The sequence below is a fragment of the Callithrix jacchus genome, chromosome 2, assembly GCF_049354715.1.
Source record: "Callithrix jacchus isolate 240 chromosome 2, calJac240_pri, whole genome shotgun sequence".
NCBI lineage: Eukaryota > Metazoa > Chordata > Mammalia > Primates > Cebidae > Callithrix > Callithrix jacchus.
The window spans coordinates 40,826,927-40,849,534 of NC_133503.1; the positions used below are offsets into that span (position 1 = coordinate 40,826,927).

At 46.9% G+C, this 22,608-nt stretch overlaps 1 protein-coding gene across 8 annotated transcripts in view; it reads left to right on the top strand.

The window, feature by feature from the left end:
• ARHGAP26 (Rho GTPase activating protein 26) overlaps window positions 1–22,608 on the top strand; it is a 914,282-nt gene that overhangs the window by 63,317 nt on the left and 828,357 nt on the right. For 6 of the 8 annotated variants that reach the window (XM_078362007.1, XM_078362071.1, XM_078362072.1 and 3 more), the window contains exon 1: window positions 17,204–17,356. The exons of 1 other annotated variant lie outside the window; for it this stretch is intronic. The gene's annotated coding sequence lies outside the window, so the exon portion shown is untranslated. Of the gene's footprint in view, window positions 1–17,203; window positions 22,571–22,608 lie in introns of those variants that run through there. One more of the 8 variants, XM_078362017.1, reaches the window with a different exon arrangement.

Consider the following 22,608-nt stretch of genomic DNA (forward strand, 5'->3'; position numbering starts at 1 on the left):
CAGCCTGGGCGACAGAGCAAAACTTCGTCTCAAGAACAAAAAAAATTCCTATGATGTCAGGTGGTATTAAAGAAAAATTATTCTAGCACTTGTTAAATGGTAAGAAAGACTTTATTCAAGACTACTACAATGGGAGTCGACTTTTGCAATAGGAGAGGAAGGTTGAGTTCATCACTGAATCCAGCAAAGACCTAGCTGGGGATTTATAATCGGAGTGAGGGGGTCAGTGGGTCGAAAATCACTAAGAGAAGATACCAAGGGTAGGGGGACTCTTGCTAAACCAACTTGAGTCTGTGGAAGGCAGGCCAAGGACTGACACATTCAAAGTGGGAGATGAGGAATTTGGTCAGATGATGAGGGTGGGGGGATGACTCAGCTGAACTATTTGCTGAAGGGAGGCCACATGAAGAAGAGGATGCAGAGTCTAAAGTTTGGTCAAGGAGAGAGTCTGTGTTGGTGCTGTGAAGAAAAATGAAGCAGCTGTGGGATATGCTACAGAGTGACAGGTTTCCCCCTTTGTTGTTTTTGAGATGGGGGTCTTGATCTGTTGCCCAGGCTGGGTTGCAGTGGCTTGATCATAGCTCACTGCAGCCTCAAACTCCTGGGCTCAAGCAGTCCTCCTGCCTCAGCCTCCCTACTAGCAGGGACAACAGGCATCAGTTATTGTGCCTGGCTCAGAGGGGTATTTTATTTTATTTTATTTTAGAGACAGAGACTCACTCTGTTGCCCAGGCTGGGGTGCAGTGGCACAGTCTCAGGTTTAAGCAATTCTCCTGCCTCAGCCTCCCAAGTAGCTGGGATTACAGGTGCCTGCCACCACACCCAACTAAGTTTCTGTATTTTTTAGTAGAGATGGGGTTTCACCATGTTGGCCAGGCTGGTCTCCAACTCCTGATCTTGTGATCCAGCCTCAGCCTCCCAAAGCACTGGGATTACAGGCATGAACCATCATGCCTGGCTCTAGGGGTGCTTTTTAAATTAAATTAAATTTTTGAGGTAAAGTCTTCACTTTGTAAGCCAGGGTGGAGTGGAGTGATGTGATCTTGGCTCACTGCAACCTCTGTCTCCCAGGTTCAAACAATTTTCCTGCCTTAGCTTCCTGAGTAGCTGGGATTACAGGTGTTCACTACCACACCTCACTGATTTTTGTACTTTTAGTAGTGACGGGGTTTCACCATGTTGGCCAGAGTGGTCTTGAACTCCTGACCTCAAGTGATCCACCTGCGTTGGCCTCCCAAAGCGCTGGCATTACAGGCGTGAGCCACTGTGCCCAGCACATGGTGCTTTTTAATAGTCAGTGTGGGCAGGGCCTTTAGGGCTGAAATCTGGATCATGTGTCAGAGCCAGATTTTCAAATGCCCCCCAGAGGGTGTGTTCTGGGTAAAGGAAATAGCCTGTACAAAGGCCCTGAGGGGTGTGTTCAGTGTGTTTGAGCAACGGTGAGAAGGAGGGAGTTTGTAGAGGAAGAGTGATAGGAAATAAGGTTGGAAGAGGGTGGGGTGAGATTAGATCATGGAGGCCTTGTAGGATGTGATAAGAAGGGATGAGAAAGCTGGGAGGAAGGATACTTTGGACCCTGGGTAAGAGACAGCTTTGCTCATCTGCAGAACCGCAAGAGGTTCTCTGCTGCAGGGGCATAAGAAGGAGCACGCGCCATGTGGGGGAAGCAGGGAGCGGGGCAGGGGGACACAGGAGAGGAAGATTAAGAGCCAAGGGGGAGTGGCGGGCATGCAGGTCCTTTTCCATCTTTTCAGTCAGGGTTTCTCAATCATTTTAATGAGAGCCTCAGCCCTTGAGTAAAAATCAAGCAATAAAGGGAGGAATGCCTCTCTGTTTAACTTGAAGGAGAGCTACAGAAGATGGAAAAGAGGGTTGGTTGAAATAAAGCTGGAGCTGGTCTCGCTTGGCTGACTGCCCTTTCTATAAATATAGCCCTCCCAGTCCTGGAAATGCAGCAGTTCAGGCCCTTGTGAGCTACTGAGGAACGTCCTTCCTGTTCCAATGCCCAGGACTTGGCTGCCTGTGTGCTTCCGTATGCAAAGTGCCTGGAAGCTGGGGGGAACGCAGAGCCAGAAGTGGGGAATTCTGAACCCACTCCTTTTACCTCCCAGGGGTGGCCTCACTTCCTCCTGGGGATCTGGCAGCTCTCTGGCCTGCCTTCAGTTTAGCAATCTGCAAAAGTCATTGGCCAGGCTCAGGAGAACTAATCCTTTGTGCCAGAGGGGTTGGTGGTGTGGCAGGGAGCGAGCCCCTCACTGGTGCTGAGCCCTGTTGCCACTGGGGTTTAGGTGCAAGAGGGAGAGATGGGGTTGAGGGTCTAGTGTAATTAAGCAGCATATGAGTTAAAAAGCAGATGAGAAGGCACAGAGTAACTAGACATTCTTCCCTTTGCATGCAAGATTCTGCTGAATGTTGGAAGAGGAAGGAATATTTTTCTTGCTCTTTAGACATGACATCCTGTGAGGGGAAGATTTGGAACAGATGGGCCAGGGGAGTCACACTGTATTTGCTTGTTTCACCACCGCCTCTTCCCTCTCACAACCAGAAATGTCTTTTTCTTCCCTCCTAGGGAACTTAATGTAAAGGGGGACAGGGGAGGAGTCCTGTAGATTAGGAAAGTAAGTTATCAGGGGTCGGGGAAAATAATTCATTAGATTTCCAAAAAAAAATCCACTTTCCTTTTTTTTGTTGAGAAGGAGTCTTGCTCTGTTGCCAGGCTACTGGAGTGCAGCAGCTCGATCTTGGCTCACTGCAACCTCTGCCTCCCAAGGTCAAGAGATTCCCCTGCCTCAGCCTCCCGAGTAGCTGGGACTACAGGTGCGCACCACCATGCCCAGCTAATTTTTTGTATTTTAGTAGAGACAAGGTTTCACCATGTTGGCCAGGATGGTCTCCATCTCCTAATCTCGCGATCCCAGCACTTTGGGAGACCTGCCTTGGCCTCCCAAAGTGTTGGAACTACAGGTGTGAGAAGAATCCACTTTTCATTGCAGTCTTCTTCTAGGTCCAAAGATAGGCAACTAACTCAAACTTGTATCTTAGGTTTAATCACTGTTCTGGTGATATTTGCATTAACAAGGGAGAAAAAGAAAGGATCCCCCAACAGACGGAGAAGATGGCTCTCTGACTAGCGAAAGGTAAGGAATTTTTCTGAAATCTTGGGTACACAATGTGGAAAAACAAAATTGGTAATGTCTCATGGGATCAGCTCAGGCATCTGTGCAGATTTCACCGTCTGTCAGATTGTCAGTCTGTCTGTCAGATTGACTGCATTAGAGAAGACCATAAATGTGGCCATAGAAGTGGGCTGTGACATACTTGATTGGCTGTAGCAGTGTTCCTGGTAGAGCCACGTTTCAGCATGAATGTGGGTAGCTGTCCAGCTGGTATGATGTTAGCCCCCAAGTCACAGCCGGTTCTTTCTGCTGTCAAGTGTACAGCCCCTGGGCCCCCTTTCCCTGAACCGGAAAGGGGGTTCTGCTGGTGAAGTCAGATGGCCTTGTTAGCCAGGGCAGGCCAGTCTATCTGCCTGTTGCATCTTATCTGTTCCCCAGAGACAACTTGGGTTGAGGCGATGTGAAAAGGGTGGGGCAGGAGGAAAAGGGGACAGATTCTGTGCTTTCCTTCTGTGGTTCCTTTTTGGCTGATGGGAGCCTGTGTTGGTGTTTTTCTCTTCCTTCGTAGGAGTGATTTTGAGTTCTGGGGTCTGGCTGAGGAGACACATGCCAGAGTGTCTAGCCCTTTTGGGTCGGGCTGCCTGACTCTGGCACACGGTTCAGGAAGGATGTACTGGAGAGCTGTTTTACTGAGGCAACAGCTGCAAGCTAACTAGGAAAAGAGAAAAGTACTAGGTAGCTGTGCGCTCAGGATCCCGGGTTGAGAAATGGAGAGTTACGTCTCGGGAACAAAATCTAACAGGCTGCCCTCATCGCATGAGATACGTGCCTGGAGTGCAGTGGCATGATCTCGGCTCACTGCAGCCTCTACTTCATGGGCTCAGGAGATCCTCGCACCTCAGCCTCTCAAGTAGCTAGGACTACAGGCACGTGGAACTCCCCATGCTTAGCTTTTTTTTTTTTTTTTTTGAGACAGAATCTCACTCTATCACCCAGGCTGGAGTACAGTGGCGCAATCTTGGCTCACCATTGAGATCAAGCGATTCCTGCCTCAGCCTCCTGAGTACCTGGGACTATAGGCATGCACCATCATGCTGGCTGATTTTTAAAAAATATACATTACAAATATATATATATATATATTTGAAATGAAGTCTCTGTTGCCAGGCTGGAGTGCAGTGGCGCACTTTCGGCTCACTGCAACCTCCGACTCTGGTTCAAGCAATTCTCCTGCCTCAGTGTCCTAAGTAGCTGGCGTTACAGGCATGCGCCACCAGGCCCAGCTAATTTTTGTATTTTTAGTAGAGACAGGATTTCATAATGTTGGCCACAATGGTCTTGAACCCCTGACCTCGTGGTCTGCCCATCTTGGCCTCCCCAGTACTGGAATTACAGGCATGATTTTTAAAAATATTATTAGAGATGGGGTTTCACCATGATGACCAGGCTGGTCTCAAACTCCTGACTCAAGTAATCCACCTGCTTCGGCCTCCCAAAATGCTGGGATTCCGGGTGTGAGCCACTATGCCTAGTATGTGTGTGTGCGTGCGTGTGTGTGTGAGTGTGTGTGTGTGTGTGTGTGTGTAATTTTAGTAGAAACAGGGGTTTTGCCGTGTTGCCCAGGCTGGTCTTGAAATCCTGGGCTCAAGTGATCCAACTGCCTCAGCCTTCCAAAGTGATAGGATTGTAGGCATGGGCCACTGTACCCAGTCACTTGCTCGCCAGGCTCAGTGGCTCACACCTGTAATCCCAGCACTTTGGGAGGCTGGTTGATCACCCGAGATTGAGAGATTGAGACCAGCCTGACCAACTTGGTGAAACCCCATCTCTACTAAAGATACAAAATTAGCCAGGCATGGTGGCACATGCCTGTAATCCCAGCTACTTGGGAGAATCACTTGAACCTGGAAAGCGGAGTTTGCAGAGAGCTGAGATTGTACCATTGCACTCCAGCCTGGGCAGCAAGAGTGAAACTCCGTTTCAAAAAAAAAAAAAAAAAAACAAATCACTTGCTAACTGAGTAATGTGGCCTGTGTACCTAGCTAGGATGAGATCTCCCATCTTGATTCTTTACTCTTCTGACAACTAGACAGTGTAACTGGATACCTTCAGTGAGAGCTCTAGCTAGGCTCTCCCTGTCTTCTCTTTTGTAAAAATCCCTATAGGCATGTTATCTGCCCATTGGAAAGGATGATGGGAAAACCACAGACATGTCCTGGGCCCTGCAGTTAGGACTTCAGGGGACACATCAGTGAATATAATATAGGTCTGCTCCCATAGAACCCAAATGCAAATATAAGAACATTTAACTCATAGTGGAATCTCTAGGGTCAGGCGAGGATAAAAGCAATGCAACCGACATAATTAGTTAATTCCACAAATATTAATTGAATCCTCACTATTTGCTAGTCCCCAGGGATACAGTGAAGAATGGACAGACACAGCCCCCATCTTCCTGGACCTATGGTCTGGTGGTGTACACAAACTTGTAGACAGGCTCTTGAGATACACTCTGTGAGAGGTGCTGAGATACAGGACATAAGAGGAGTTGTGGGCTTTTATGGAGATGAGGGGAAATTGGGAAGACCTGCCCAGAGGAAGTGGTGTTGAAGTTCATCCACGAATAAGTAGAGCTGACATTGAGTGTTTATGCTTAGTTAACCTGCTACAGGCCTTTGGTTCTGGTGTAATTTTTTTTTTTTTGAGACAGAGTTTCACTCTTGTTGCCCAGGCTGGAGTTCAATGGTACAATCTTGGCTCATTGCAACCTCCGCCTCCTGGGTTCAAGTGATTCTCCTGCCTCAGCCTCTTGAGTAGGTGGATTACAGGCATGCACCACCATGCCTAGCTAATTTTGTATTTTCAGTAGAGACAGGTTCTCCATGTTGGTCAGGCTGGTCTTGAACATCTGACCTCAGGTGATCCGCCTGCCTCAGGCTACCAAAGTTCTGGGATTATAGGCGTGAGCCACCATGCCCAGCTCTGGTGTAATTTTATTTGTACCATCTTTTACTCTGAAAAGTGCCTCGTTTGGATGGTGAGCTCTTTGGTACCCTAACAAAGTGCCAGGCATTGCTCCAAGAGCCCCATCATGAGAATAGCACTGGCTCATAGTGAGTGAGCTAAACTGAGCTGTTTGCCAGTCACATGATTTACGTCATTAAATCCTGAGCTGGGCCCTTATTTATTAGTTAGGGATGCTTTGGGCTGCAAATAAGGGGAACCTTTGTGTACAGCAGCTTTAATCAGAATGGTATTTATTATTTACTCAATACGACATCTGGGCTGGTGGTCCTAAGGTTGGCAGTGGCTCATGAATGACATCAAGGACTCAGACTCTTTTTTCTGCTCCAGCATCAGGGCTGGCTATGTAATTTGTGGAGTCCCTTGCTCAAAAAGCAGGAAAAAGTGCCATTGAAGATACTAAAACAAAACTTTTTACTTTCTTTTGTGATCTCTCTTTTGCTTGTCATGGTAAAAAATTTGCTATTCAATGTTATTCTAGGTAAAGAAAAGTTAAAATGTTAAATTATTAGCATGAATTTTATCATTTATCTTTATATTGTACAGTGCTGGGTTTAAATGCAAATATAAAAACATTTAACTTGTGTGAAAAATTATCAAAATTACACAATTATATTCAAATTAGATAATATTCAAGTTACTTTTTTAAACAAGCTTTTTCTTATAAAATGTCCACAGTTATCTATTCAAAGTAAAAGGCAAAATGCAAGTTAGTGTTAACGTTTTAATCAAAATTATTTCAAAGCTGAAAAAATAATATTTTGAAAATTTAATCTTAGTTTTACTTTAATGAGATATTTAATATCTGAAATTTCAGTGCTTAATATCCATTTAATTTCCAAAGTAAAGAATTGGCATTGCCCAGGTGCAGTGGCTCACACCTGTGATCCCAGCATTTTGGGAGGCAGAGGCAGAGGCAGACAGATCACTTGATCCAGGAGATCAGCCTGAGCAACATGGTGAATCCCTGACTCTAACAAAAATACAAAAATTAGTTGGGCATGGTGGTGTGCACCTGTAGTTCCAGCTACTTGGGAGGCTGAGGTGGGAGGATTACTTGAGTCCAGCAGGTCAAGGCTGCAGCGAGCTATAGTTGTGCCACTACTGCACTCCAGCCTGAGCGAAAGCACAAGACCATCTTAAAAAAAAAAATTGGTATTATGCATCCTTCAGGTTTTATTTCATAACTTCATTTTCTATATATGAGATGTGTCTTGCATTTATGATCCATATGTATGCAATGTGATAGAATTTTGCAAAATATCCCTCTGCCACCATGTGCAACTTGTGCTAATTTAGTAGCACTGATTTGTGGGTCTCCTGGAACCATGAATAGGAACAGAAGCAAAAAAAAAAAAAAAGGGAGATTCAATGCTCCTGAATATTCTATTCATGCTCCTATTTATTTCTCAAGAATATATTGCGTTTGTGCTGAGAGGAAGGATTTGGCAAACTAATTTGTCTTTTCTCTTCCCTAAGTGCTCTACCACTCCACTCCTTCCCACACTCCACTGCAGCATTGGGCTCTGGTGTTGGCAGTGGCATAATCCACAAACCTTCTCATTTAGATGCAGTTACCTTTATTTTGAGGAGGCAGGGGAAGAGGTGTGAAGTGGTTCTCTGAGGCCTGACTGGTGTTAGGTGTTACTTGTGACAAGGGATATTGAGGGTTATAGGTCAAGCTGTGTGACCCTTGATGACAGGTGCCCATGTGTTGTTTGACTTTTATGCATGTGTTTGAAGTAGGTGGGACCCTGAAGCACAGGGCTCTGGGCAGGAGCCTCTCTTGTCTGGTTCTAAGGGAAGTACTCTGTTTTCCAGAAACCCTCAGTAGGCTTCCTCTTACATTTAATTGATTGGAGTTAATCAGTGCCAAAAAGAAGGTTGGTTTCTGTAGCTTCCTTCTGCCAATCATGAGTCATCCCCTGGGATGAGCACATGGTCTCTGGACAAAATACGGGTTCTGTTAGTGAGAAAGAAGAAATGGCTGGCCAGTCAATCAGTGATATCTCCACAATTATTATTCCCATTTTTCTGAAGGGGAAATTGAAGCTCAGAATGGTTAAAGTTATACACCTGGAAGTGGTGGAACTGTGGTTTGAACCAAGGAAGGTTGGCTAAGGAATCTCTGTCTTAACCACTCTACTCACTGCCTTCCAGAGTTTGAGGAAGTAAAGAGGACAGAAAAGAAAATTTCTGGCAGAGGAAATAGCATGTGCTGAAGTCCATAAGGAGGCAAAGGGTGGTCCCACTGTAGATTGAGAGATGCTGAGTGACTCAAATCAGCTGTGTGAGGGGAGCACTGGGGGATGAGGATGGAGAGGCGTGCAGCTGGGGCTGCTGGGTGGACATGGGAGGGATGAGATTGGGAATGGCATGGGCTGGAAGGTTGTTGAAAGATTCTACTAGGGAAGAGATGCAGGTAATCTGAAATAGGAGAGGCAGAAGGAGAGGAATGCAATCAAGAGAGATTTAGAAAGCAGAATTGGGGCTGGGCGCGGTGGCTCACGTCTATAATCCCAGCACTTTGGGAGGGGGGTGGATCACGAGGTCAAGAGATCGAGACCATCCTGGTCAACGAGGTGAAATCCTGTCTCTACTAAAAATACAAAAATTAGCTGGGCATGGTGGTGTGCGCCTGTAGTCCCAGCTACATGGGAGGCTGAGGCAGGAGAATTGCTTGAACCCAGAAGGTGGAGGTTGCGGTGAGCCGAGATCGTGCCATTGCACTCCAGTCTGGGTAAAAACAGTGAAACTCCATCTCAAAAAAAAAAAATAAAATAAAATAAAGAAAAGAAAGCAGAATTGGGATTTGATGATATGAAGGTGGAGGAGAAGGAAGAATCACCAGAGCCTAAGACTTGGAAATGGGTTACCATTCACAAACAGGAGGCAGTGTTACTGGTGGAAGTTCTTGACTATGAGTTGTTCAGGTTCTTGGCATTTTGAACAACGAATTAGACAGCACACACAAGGCAATGAAAGAATTAAAGCACACATTTGGCTGGGTGCGGTGGCTCAAGCCTGTAATCCCAGCACTTTGGGAGGCCAAAGCGGGCGGCTCATGAAGTAAGGAGTTTGAGACCAGCCCGACCAACATGGTGAACCCTTGTCTCTACTAAAAATACAAAAAAAAATTAGCTGGGTATGGTGGCACATGCTTGTAATCCCAGCTACTCAGGAGGCTGAGGCAGGAGAATCGCTTGAACCTGGGAGGCAGAGGTTGCATGAGCTGAGGCCACTGCACTCTAGCCTGGGCAACAAAGCAAGGCTCCCTACCTCCCCCCACCCCAAAAAAGCACATATTTATTGAAATGAAAGTACACTCCACAGAGTGGGAGTGGGGTCAAGCAAGCCCTGGTTACAGAATTTTCTGGGGTTTAAATGCTCTCTAGAGGTTTCCCATTGGTTATTTGGCTATAACCTATGTCAATGAAGACTTGGCCAATGACCAGTCTGATTGTAGGAGGTGACCAATCAGAAACTGAAATGAACTTACAAAGTTACATCCTATGCAAATGAAGATTTGGCTGGGGACCAGTCTGATTGGTTGTGGGAGGGGACCAATCAGAGATACTTTCCATTTTTCATCTGCTATGCAGAAAGGGGGTGGGGTTGAAAAGTGAGTAGCCTCTGATCCTTTTGTTACTTGGGCATAGAGAATTGCAAAATGGTGTCACAGGCCCTGGGGAGGTTTCCTCTGAGAAGTACCCGAGACTGGGGAAGTGATGGGTGTAGAGACTGGACTTGCCGTGGCTCTAACTTGTGGGCTGCGGAATGGTCTCCAGCAGGGCAGGCAGGTGGCTTGGGATATCTGGGTTGTCTCCAGAGTCCTCACTTAGGTGAGACTGAAAGCTCTTACCTTGATTGGTGAGGCCCTGCCAACCCTCTCACCCTTGTGTATGGCAGCCCGCTGCTCTGCCAGCTCTTCGGCAAATGCCCCTTGCTCCTTCAGTCTCAGGGCCTCTACTCTGGTGGTTTCCTCTGTCAGGAATGTTCTTCCTGTAGGTATCCCCAGGGCTCATGCCCCTTGCTCCCCTGGGCCCCTGAGAGGCTTTCCCGAATTACTTTATTACAAATAGTACCACCCCTCCATCCTCCTTCCTGCTTCATTTTTCTTTATCTCACTTCCCTCCTTCTGATGTATTATATATATGTGTATTTTCTGTCTCTTCCCATTAAAATGAAAGTACTGTGAGAAGGAGAAGTTGATCTTGCTCACTGATGTAACTCCTCTTCCTGGACATGCAGGGGAAACTGAGATATTTGTTGAACTGATGTGTAAAATATTAATACATGGGCCAGGCACAGTGGCTCACACCTGTAATCCCAGCCCTTTGGGAGGCTGAGGTGAGTGGATCATCTGAGGTCAGGAGTTCAAGGCCAGCCTAGGCAACATGGTGAAACCCTGTCTCTACTAAAAATATAAAAATTAGCCAGGTGTGGTGGTGGGCACCTGTAATCCCAGCTACTCGGGAGGCCAAGGCACAAGAATCGCCTGAACCCAGGAGGTGGAGGTTGCAGTGAGCCAAGATCGTGCCACTGTACTCCCTCCTGGGCAACAGAGAGAGACTCCATTTCAAAGAAAAAAATAATAATAATAATTTTTTTAAATTAATAATAAAACCCTCTCACCTATCACGTAGGGTACCTCATGAATAACTTAGATCAGGCTTTTATAGGTGAATTTCAAATAATCTTAGTGTGTATATAGCAATGCAGCTCAGGAATAAAGTGAACAAACTCCTGACACAGGCACCAGCATAGATGAATCTCCAATTATTCCCATAAGTGAAGAAGCTGGAGTCAAAAGGCTACACACTGAATGACTTTCTGATACCCTGGAAAAGGCACACAAAACATATCAGTGGTCTCCAGGGCCTGCAAGGAGTCTGATGTGATGGAAATGTTCTCTGTCTTGACTGTTGTGGTGGTTACACAACTGTATATACTTACTAAAATCTGTAGTACTTTTTGCTAAAAAGGGTTAATTTGTAAATCACACCACAATAAACTTGACTGGAAATTCCCATTTTTGCGAGGCATGGATGGCCTGTGCCTGTAATCTCAGCTACTTGGGAGGCTGAGTTGGGAGGATCTCTTGAGCTCAGGAGTTGGAGACCACCCTGGGGAACACAGACCCAGTCTCTCAAAAAAAAATTTTTTTTTAGTTGGACATGGTGATGTGTGCCTGTAGAACCAGCCACTCGGGAGGATTGCTGGAGCCTAGGGTTGGAGGCTGCAGTAAGCTGTGATTGCATCACTGCACTCCAGCCTGGGTGACAGAGTGAAACTCTGACCGTTAGGGGAAAAAAACCCAAAACCCATTTTCACCTAGATTTTGATAGTAGTATTTGGGCATTTCTAGTGAAGATTAGCTAATAACTCACTTTGCCTGGGTGACAGAGTAACCCAGCCTTATGGTATCACTTATGCTTACCACTGCCAATGAATGTCTGTGCCCCAAATCAGATTTGATGTTTTCATCTTTATGTATGTATGTATGTATTAATTTATTTTTGAGACAGAGTTTTGTTCTTGTTGCTCAGGCTGGAGTGCAATGGCACCATCTCGGCTCACTGCAACTTCTGCCTCCTGGGTTCAAGCAATTCTCCTGCCTCAGCCTCTTGAGTAGCTGGGATTACAGGCATGCACCACCACTCCGGGCTAATTTTGTATTTTTAGTAGAGACAGGGTTTCTCCTTTCTCCGTGTTGGTCAGGATGGTCTTGAACTCCTGATCTCAGGTGATCTGCCGGCCTCAGCCTCCCAGAGTGCTGGGATTACAGGTGTGAGCCACCTCACCTGGCACGGATTTGATCTTAAAGCAGGAGAGATTTGCTTAGTAGCAATCTGTTGTTGGTTTCCTTTCCATTATCACCCACTCCCTCTGGGACGAGAAAACCTTTTCCTGTGGAGTTGGATGGGGCTGACCTTTGCCCTGTGTCCTTAAGAGTAGGCAGCTGATCTGAGTCAGTTGAGTCCTTCCTGGTACTTCTCTGCCAGAGCTGTTGGGGAAGTCTATTTCTGCTGGACTTGGTAGGATGTGAGTGTGAGGTTGTTGATTAATATCCTGCTCACTAAGTGGAGAAAGGGCAGGCAGAGCTCTGATGTTTGAAGCCTTAGATCCAGCCACTCCCTGGTGACATGAGCTAATGAATTCCTTTTGTTCCCCCCACTTATGCCATATTGACTTTAGTTTCTATCACTCACAGCTGAGCAAGCTCTGACCCATACATGTTATGTTGCTCAGGCTGGAATGCAGTGGCTATTCATAGACACGATCAGATCATAGTACACTGCAGCCTTGAACTCCAGGGCTCAAGCCGTCCTCCTATCTCAGCTTCTCAAGTAGCTGGGACTATAGGCACATGTCACTGCAACCAGCCCACACAATTTTGATTGAAAAATTAGAACAACTTGACCTGTGAGATAATAGTAGAAGATTAGACAATTAACTGAATTAATGAGTTGTGAGAGGAGCTTCTCCTAATTTCCCTGATTCTTTTTATTATGGGAGTGGGAGCAGGGCCAGAGGGTACAGATGGGGATGAATGGGCAGAGATAGACTGAAGTAAGTCTACAGGCATGGCGTTGGCCAAATGGGGGTGGGGATGCTGGGGCCCCAATTCCTTCCCAGCTACAGCTCCCTGGCTGTCAATGGCTGAGGAGAGCCTGGGGTCAGCAGGCAGCTCAGTTGGAGGGAGCTCTTGACAGTAAGCCAGCTCTGGGCTCCGTCCTGATTCTGTGTGTGCCTTGGGTCACGTCCTCAACTTCCTGAGACTTACTTTCCCTTTCATAAAACAGCAGTGCTGACCGTGCCCTGCTGACCTCCGAGTGGCTCCCAGGAGCCGATGAGAATCTCTGAAACCATTGTGAGAACCATCAGCACTCTATAGCAGTAAGGTTGTTTGTCTCTTTCATTTGCTTGAAGGCTGGACTAGACAAGTGCTAGAAACACCCTCAGGACTTGGGCTGGGATCTTACCTTCATGAATTGCGAACTGTAGACCTTAGATAAAAAGTGGGCAAGAGGAAGCCTAAAATGTATGGCCCATGGCCTGAAAGGTCCTTAGGGATCATAAATGAGGGTGTGGAAAGAGTTTGGTGAAGGGCTGGCTGGGCAGGGCAGGCTCTGGCCTGGGGCAGGTTTCTGGCTGAAGTATTTAATTCAGTGCCTTTTACTTGTTGGGAAGACAGAAAGATACTTTTTCTTCTTTGTTTCCTTTAAAAAGTAATATAGGGCCAGGCGGGTTGGCTCAAGCCTGTAATCCTGGCACTTTGAGAGGCCGAGGCAGGTAGATCACGAGGTCAAGAGATCGAGACCATCCTGGTCAACAAGGTGAAACCCCGTCTCTACTAAAAATACAGAAATTAGCTGGGCATGGTGGCGCACGCCTGTAGTCCCAGCTACTCGGGAGGCTGAGGCAGGAGAATTGCTTGAACCCAGGAGGTGGAGGCTGCGGTAAGCCGAGATTGCGCCATGGCACTCCAGCCTGGGTAACAAGAGCGAAACTCTGTCTCAAAAAAAAAAAAAAAAAAATTTATTAAATAAAAATAAAAAGTAATATAGAGTTTTCTGAATACAAAAGAGTCACATATCTATTTAAGAATTTTGGGCTGGAAATGGAGGCTCACATCTATAATCCCAGCATTTTGGGAGGCAGAGGTGGGTGGATCTCAAGTTCCATCCAACCTGGGCAACATGGCAAAACCCTGTCTCTACAAAAAATACAAAAGTTAGCTGTCTCTGGTGGCACGTGCCTGTAGTCCCAGCTACTCCAGAGGCTAAGACCAGAGGATGGCTTGAGCCCAGGAGGTCCAGGCTGCAGTGAGCCATGTTCATACCACTGTACTCCAGCCTGTGTAACAGAGCGAGACCCTGTCTCAAACAAACAAAAAAAGATCTTTGAAAATAAAAATAAGTGTAAGGAAATACAAACCACTCATGATTATCCAATTCCCATAAATAACACTGGTAATAATTTTGTCTGTCTCCGGGTATTTACTTCATTGTGCCTATGTGTCGTATATAAGAGAGATGGCTTATAAATAAAATTTGATATGTGCAGCTTCAGAATCTGTTTTTCACATAATATAAACATCTTATATCTTTAGATTTTTCTTACAGCCTGATTTTTAGCTGTTATGTAACAAGTTTCAACTGTTCTACCATATGTAATATAGTCCTTTTTTATTGGATAGAAGACGTGCCACTTTTTTAGTATTATAAAATCATATTGTGGTTAAAACCGTACAGACAGGGCCAGGCATGGTGGCTTACACCTGTAATCCCAGCACTTTAGGAGGCTGAGGCGGGTGGATCACCTGAGGTCAGGAGTCCAAGACCAGCCTGGTTGACATGGTGAAACTCAGTCTCTATTAAATACACAAAAGTTAGCCAGGCATGGCAGTGGGAGCCTGTAATCTCAGCTACTCGGGAGGCTGAGGCAGGAGAATCGCTTGAACCCAGGAGGCAGAGGTTGCAGTGAGCCTAGATTGTGCCATTGCACTCCAGCCTGGGCGACAAGAGTGAAACTTCATCTCAAAGAAAAACAAAAAACAAAAAGCCTTACGAATAAATCTTTGTGCATGTGGAATTATGGGGTCAAATGGGATGTTTATTTAAGAACTTTTGTATGCTATGGCCAAATTGACCCTAAAGAAATGCGAATTTGCCTTCCTATTAGTGTCATGTGAGGGGCATCATGATTCTCTGAATCCTGGCCATTGCTGGGTATTACTGGATTTTTAGGACTTTGCCAAATGCTAGGTGGGAAAAGTTTCCTCTTTCTTTCTTTTCTTTTCTTCTTCTTCTTCTTTTTTTTTTTTTTTTGAGATGAAGTTTCACTCTTGTTGCCCTGGCTGGAATGCAGTGATGTGATCTTGGGTCACTGCAACCTCCACCTCCCAGGTTCAAGTGATTCTCCTTCGTTAGCCTCCTGAGTAGCTGGGATTACAGGCATGTACCATCACGCCTGGCTAATTTTGTATTTTTAGTAGAGACAGTGTTTCTCCATGTTGATCAGGCCGGTTTCAAACTCCCGATCTCAGGTAAGCCACCTGCCTCGGCCTTCCAGAGTGCTGAGATTACAGGCGTGAGCCACTGCACCTGGCATTTTTTTTTTTTGAGAAGGGTCTTGCTCCATTGCCTAGGCTGGAGGGCAGTGGCGCAATTGTAGCTCACTGCAGCCTTGAACTCCTGGGCTCCAGCTGTCCTCCTGCGTCAGCCTCCTGAGTAGCTGGGATTACAGGCATGTCACAATGTCTGGCTAAATTATTTCTGTAGAGATGGGGTCTCACTATGTTGCCCAGGCTGGTTTCAAACTTCTGGCCTCAAGTAATCCTCCCACTTTGGCTTCTTCCCACAGTGTTGGCATTATAGGTGTGAGACACCATGCCTGGGCTTGTTTTTATTATGCCCGTTTTTCTGGTTACCAGTAAGATCAAACTTTTTTTTTTTTCACATAATTAATAGCTATTTGTATGTTGTATGTTTTTGTGAATTGCTTTTCATATCCTTTATTCATTTTCCTATTGGCATGCTTGTATTATTATTACTAATTTATACAGACTCTGTTTATAATTAAAAATATTAGCCCTTTGTGGGGATCAATACGTTTTTTCTAGTGTGATAAAATATTTTAATAATGGATCAAAGCAGAAGGCTTGATGCCAGGGGGGGAAGTTTTTAAGCTGTCCGCCTCTTTCCTTACACATAAATCCAGAAATAAGTAGTATCTTAGTACTTAAACATGTCGTAAAGCACGGCCAGGCCATTGCCTTTCTTTTTTATTTATTTTTATTTTATTATTTTTTGAGACAGATTTTTGCTCTTGTTGCCCAGGTGCTGGAGTGCAATGGCAAGATCTTCGCTCACCGCAACCTCTAACTCCTGGGTTCAAGTGATTCTCCTGCCTCAGCCTCCTGAGTAGCTGGAATTACAGGCATGCACCACCATACCCGGCTAATTTTGGATTTTTAGTAGCGATGGGGTTTCTCCATGTTGGTCAGGCTGGTCTCGAACTCCCAACCTCAGGTGATCCACCCTCCTCAGCCTCCCAAAGTGCTGGGATTACAGGCATGAGCAACCGCTCCTGGCCTCTTTTTTATTTTTATTTTTGAGATGTAGTCTCGCTCTGTCTCCCAGGCTGGAGTACAGTGGCATGATCTTGGCTCACTGCAACCTCCATCTCCCAGGGTCGAACTATTCTTTTGCCTCAGCCCTCCGAGAAGCTGGGATTATAGGCACGTGCCACCGTGCCTCGCTAATATTTGTATTTTTAGTAGAGACAGGGTTTTGCCATGTTAGCCAGGCTGGTCTCAAACACCTGACCTCAGGTGAGCTATCCGCCTCGGCCTCTCAAAGTGCTGGGATAACAGACATGAGCCATCGTGCCTGGCCATTACCTTTGTTTCAGGAGCGAGTTAGGCTGTGGCAACTAGAGCAGGGCAACCCCTTCACTCCTCCCCCAGAGCTGGTCACAGGCAGAGCCGAGCTTGAACTTGGGCTTCACACCTGTGTTCACACACACCACCTGTCATTGTCTGTGACTTCCCTGTCTCTGCTCCTCATCTTTCAAACACTCCCTGGAGCCGTTTAGTGCCTTGATGATGTGTGTCTTAATACCAGCCACTCTACTCGAAAGCAGAATCTGTTTGAAAGCTGTGTTACAGGTTTTTCCAGAACTTCCAGTTTTAAAGAATCTGTTCCCCTTGCCGCAGCTTCCTTTGTACCATGCAGGCACTGGCTCTGAAGGCACCTTCTGCCAGGGGATTTGATTCCTTGGATAGAGCCTTTCTGTCTATCACTGACCTCAGGGCTAGCTCCCCAGAATGTCTCCTTCTCTATGCTCATTTCTGCAAAGTAGCAACAGGTCAGTTAGGATGTGGATTTTCTCACTCTCAAAGGTTCTTTCATTTAAATATGTTCATTCATTTTTCTCCTACGGCTCTCTTTCCTGACAGAATGAAGTTAGAGGATTAGATTGCTAAATTTAGCTCTTGCTGACGCATTGGCCTCTCACTAGCAGTCTCCTCGTGTCTCGGTGTTTCTCTAAGCCTTGCTTTTTTGCTGGTAGACGCACACCATCACATCCTACATAATATTTAGCTCTGAGGCGTTTCCAGATGGGAAGTGCGTTTCTGTATTTTCATAGCCGTGTTCGCTACGTGAACGGACTGGCGTGAACCTGGGGGCTGACGGCTGGCAGGGCAGGTAGGGGTGCTTGCTGGCAGCTGCCTGAGAGAGGTGAAGATCCCCAGAGTGGTGGTGGGGAAAGCAGTGCCATGCTTGTCACATGTTTGCTTGCCGTGAGGAGGAGAGGGAGATGGTGATGGGAGGAGATCTGGGGATGATATTTGATTGGGATATGAATGGAGAATTTTCAGCAGGGGAGCCCTTCCTACTTGAAGCAAGCCTGAGTGTTGTGAAAGGAAAAAAATTATTCTAGCGCTTGTAAAAAATGTTAAGGATGACTTGACTCAGGACTCTTGCATCGGGGTTATTGCAACAGGGGAGAGAGATGGGGCTCAATTCTGAATGCAGCAAGACAGTTGAGGATTTACAGCCAAGGAGCCGAATGGAGGGGTCAGTGGATAGAAAGTTTCTAAGAGGAGGCATCAAGGGAGTGGGATTCTCGCTAAACAGACCTAACAGGACTCTTGCTAAGGGCAGGCCAAGGACTTGTACATCCAAGGTAGGGCTGAAGAGCTTTATCAGACATCAAGGGTAGGGGACTCTCTAAGCTGAATTTGCAGGATTCTTGCTAAGACGAAGCTCTGCAGGCCTGGCAAGGACAGCAGGGACACAGAAGGCCAAGGTTCAAAGAAGGCTCAGAAGAGCCTAATTAAGTTTGGTCAAGAAAGGGTTTTTGTCAGTGCCTCCTCTTGTTCAAGAAAAGAAAAATTCTTCTTTCCTCTGAATAATATAGGCTCATTTTTTTGTTCGGTTGCCTTTTGTTCATGTCTGTCGGGGCCTGGCAGTAGAGGATACTTGCTGGATGGTGCCAACCGTCAGGCATTTGAACGGTGGAGATTCATGCTCTGCTGGGCTGATGGGTCCTTTGAAGTTTATGTCAAGTCATCCAGCTTCAGCTTGCAAGGCTACTTTGGATCTTGAGGGGAAGATCAGCTATAAGACAACCTAGAGTTACCCTGAGGATTTGGGCAGTCAGCCTGTAGCTCTCCGTGATGTCAGAAAGGTGGGAGAAAACCTAGAAACTAGAAAAATTGAGAAGTTGGTAAGAACTGATGAAATGTGCAGAATGGCAAGATCCAGCCCAACTCACTGGTAGGTAAGAAAGTAAAAAGTAAAATGTAATTTACCAAGAGGTGAAAGATAGCTCAAAGACAATGAACAGGACTAGAATTTGATAATCCGCAAGGATATGCTATAGTTTTCTATTGAAATACAAATAAGCACTGGTCCCTGGATGGGTGTGATGAAATGTCGGCATAGAAGGTGGCCTGGTAGGCCGGGTGCGGTGGCTCACGCCTCTAATCCCAGCATTTTGGGAGGCTGAGGCGGGTTGATAACGAGGTCAAGAGATTAAGACCATCCTGGTCAACAAGGTGAAACCCTGTCTCTACTAAAAATACAAAAAATTAGCTGGGCATGGTGATGCGCACCTATAGTCCCAGCTACTCGGGAGGCTGAGGCAGGAGAATTGCTTGAACCCAGGAGGCAGAGGTTGCGGTGAGCCAAGATCATGCCATTGCACTCCAGCCTGGGTAACAACAGTGAAACTCCGTCTCAAAAAAAAAAAAAAAAGAAGGTGGCCTGGTGTTAGGAAGCTCTGGGTTCAAATCCCTGAACCGTCACCTTACCAGCTGTGAGATGCTGGGCAGATTGGTTGCTCTCCTAGTGTCTGTCTCCTTGGCTGTGAGACATGACGAAAGCTAACATTTATTGTTTCTCATGTGCTGGGTACTGCTATAAGCGTTTCACATTCTTTATCTCATTTAATCCTCACAACTTAGGGAAGCAGGTAAATCATCATCTTCATTTTGCAGAAGAGTAAACTGAGGCCTTAATATATCCCATAATACGTGCACAGATGTCACTAATCTGCAAGTAAGGATTGAGGCTCATGTATTTAAAATGAGTTTGGCACTTATCAGGTGCCTGATAAATGTATAACATCTTTTCCCTCCAAACTATATGTGGGAAAACGGGAGCTGCAGAGTGTGCCTGAGCCCAGCCCGACTCAGTAGCGGGGGCTCTTCCCCAAGAGGGAAAATCCTGAGACCCTCAGCAGTGGAGGAATGGAGTCTGCTGTGAGGGTCCTGGCAGAGCCCCTGCATTTTTGTCCTCTGGGGGTAGCTCTCCTCGGAGATGGAGAGAGGCTTTGACCCAGCCTTTGCTGGCCACTGGGCAGGACCTCACTGGGAGCAAGTGCCAGGGCCAGCTGAGGCCAGCAGAGGTTTGTGCAGAGACGCTTGTCCCTGGCTGTGCTGTGTTTGCTGTGTACCTGGTAGGCATGCCTCTCAGTTATTCTCACATCTCTGCGGTAGGTATCCTTTACCTTCCCAGTCAGATGGAATTGAAGCTCCAAGAGGGTGACCAACTGCCCAGACACATTTGAATAGGGAGGGATTTGAGCCCAGGTCTGGTCCCTGTGCCCATGCTCTGTTCTGCTATGCACCTGGATGATCAGGAAGCCAGCCCAAGGTAGGGAAGAACTCATGTGGGCAGGCTACAGGCGCCAGAACAGAGTGGGTAATGGAGGACCTTGGAATCAGACACACTGGGGTTCAAATCCTGGCTCTGCCACTTCTTAGCCCTGGGAGCATGGAAGTAACTTAACTTCTCTGATCCTTGGGTCTCCCTTTATAAAAGAGGGGAGTCATAACTAGACTGAGAGTGTAAGGATGACATGAGAATGTATATCGAGCCTTGGCACGGGCCCTGGGGTGTGATGAGCATTCAGTGGATGCTGGCTGCTGCCGGCACGTGGGGTTGCTGGGATTTCTCATCCATTTGATCTTCCTGGCCCTTAGGGAAGGCAGACACTGGAGGGCAGGTCTCTCAGACATAGGAGAGACTGTTAGCTTTTTCCATCCTGGGATGTATCCCTGGGAGCTGTGTATCAAAATTATAGTCACTGAAGGTTGGAAGGACAAGGGGGAGGCTAGGCCTAGGTATGACATCCCTAGAGTGGTCCAACTTCCCTCTTCCTGGTGATGTCCAAAGAGAAAGGCCAGCACAGTGGCTTAGCTGGGCCTAGTGGGACTCCCCAGAGGAGCCTATGCAGTGGGCTTGGGCAAGGCCCAGAGTTACTAGTGGTTGGGGTGGACGCTGTCAGTGTCTCCCCCAGCCTCCATTGAACCTTTTATATCAGTTGCCCTAGAGTAGGACCTGTTTACCTAGACCTGCCCTCCAGAGGCACTGCCCCCCACCTAGTGAGCCCCTAGCTGCCATAACTTTCACACTTGCCTGGAGAGGATGTGAGGATGAAATGCTGATGTATGTGACACTCTTAGCCTAATACTTCACATGCGGCGAATGCCCACCTTCTGACTGTGGCTCACTACTTTGTGGATTAAAGTACAGTTAGGTTGAGAGGTTATAGTTATAAAGAAACGGTCCTTGCCCTCATGGAGGCCACACTTTTGTAGGGAAGATTGGTGAGAAATACGTAAGCAAGTAGATTTGATTGTGATATTGGAATGAGGAACAGTGAAGCTGGGGGAGGGAACAAACACATCCTTGGTGGGGCTGGGAATGCTTTTCTCAGGAGGTAGCAAGTGAGCAGAGACCCTAGGGATGTGGAGGTGCCAGTCATGAGAATGTTGGCAGGGGTCTGGTGTGGTGGCTCATGCCTGTAATCCCAGCAGTTTGAGAGGTCAAGGTGGGTGGATCACTTGAGGTCACAAGTTCAAGACCAGCCTGGTCAACATGGTGAAACCCCGTCTCTACTAAAAATACAAAAATTAGCCAGATGTGGTGGCACACCTGTAATCACAGCTACTGAGGAGGTTGAGGCAGGAGAATCACTTGAACCCCAAAAGCGGAGCCTGCAGTGAGCAGATTATTGTGCCATTGCACTCCAGCCTGGGCAACAGAGCAGGACTCCAGATAGACAGATAGATAGATAGACTCCATCTAGATAGATAGAAAAAAAGGAAGAAAGAAAGTTGGGGGCAACCCCAGCAGAGCCGTCGGGTGTGACTGAATCTGGTACAACAAGACAGAGAGGAGGGATAACTAGGAAATGAGGCCAGGGTGAAGGCCACCAGGTCACATAGGGCCTTATCATTGTTTTCACCAATCATTATTTCTAGATGTTGCCAGGCAGGGTCACCTGTTCCTGCTCTTGTGCTATTCTGCATGGTATGCACACAGCCCTTGTAGCAAGTCACCCTTTGTTAGGACTGTGTATTTACTACCACACTGGGAGCTCTGGAGGCCAGGGACTATGGCTGTTTTGCATATACCCAGCAACTAGCATGGGAACTGTTTAATGAAATTATAGCCACTGAAGGTTGGAGGGACAAAGGGGAGGCCAGGCCTGGGTGTGGTATCCTTAGGGCAGTCCAACTTCCCTCTTCCTGGTAATGTCCAAAGAGAAAGGAGCATGGAGTATGTGCTCCGCACATTTAAAGATGAATCTTAGTGGCAGTGATGCTATCTATTGGGGGTTTCTGTGTGCGATCCACAGTGGTTAGCATTTTATATTTCATCATCTCATTCAGTCAGTACAATAGCCCTGTCCCCAAAGTGTCATCTCCATTTTGCAGATGAAGAAATAAGCCCTAGAGGCTGTTCCATACTCCAAGCACACACACCCAGGGACTTGCTGAGCAGAGACTTGAAGCCAGGACTCTAACGACCACACTTTCAACTCTGCCCAAGCTGGAAGTTCAGCCGCCTCTGGCAGGGGCTTGGCCCAGGCCTGCCCTTCCAAGGGCTGTGGTGTTTATTGCCCAGGGTCTTGGCATCCTTCGGCCTTCTTGGTCCCTCAGAGTTCAGTCACCTTGTACCCCAGCCTGCGCTGTAGCATCCCATGGAGGCTGGGGGCTGTCCCTCAGACCTCCTCACAGCTTTGTAATCCACAAATGGAAAAGTGGCACTTAAAATGAATTTATTCAGGTGGGAGCTGTGTAAGACATGAAAATAAGGCTTTTGAGCTGCTGCACATAAACTTGAGTGTAAATGAAAAGCTTTTTATTTGGTTTCTGAGCCAGACTTTGAGAAGCCAGTGGGCCGTGCGGTCTGGAAGCGCACGTTATGGGCGCTGGGTCGGAACAGGGGCCACTTTGAATGGCGAGGAGGGAGACTCGCTCCAGCGAAGCTGGAACAGCCAAGAAGCTGGGATGTCAATAAACACAGGCAGGACACAGAAAGCCTTTTCCGAAGAGATGGAAGGCAGGGAAGCGAAGGAAAGGCAGTGCCTCACCCCCAGCGCATTTGAGAAGGAAAATGCTTGAGGTAACCCATGTTGGCAGCTTTTATGGCTTCCTCCCGAT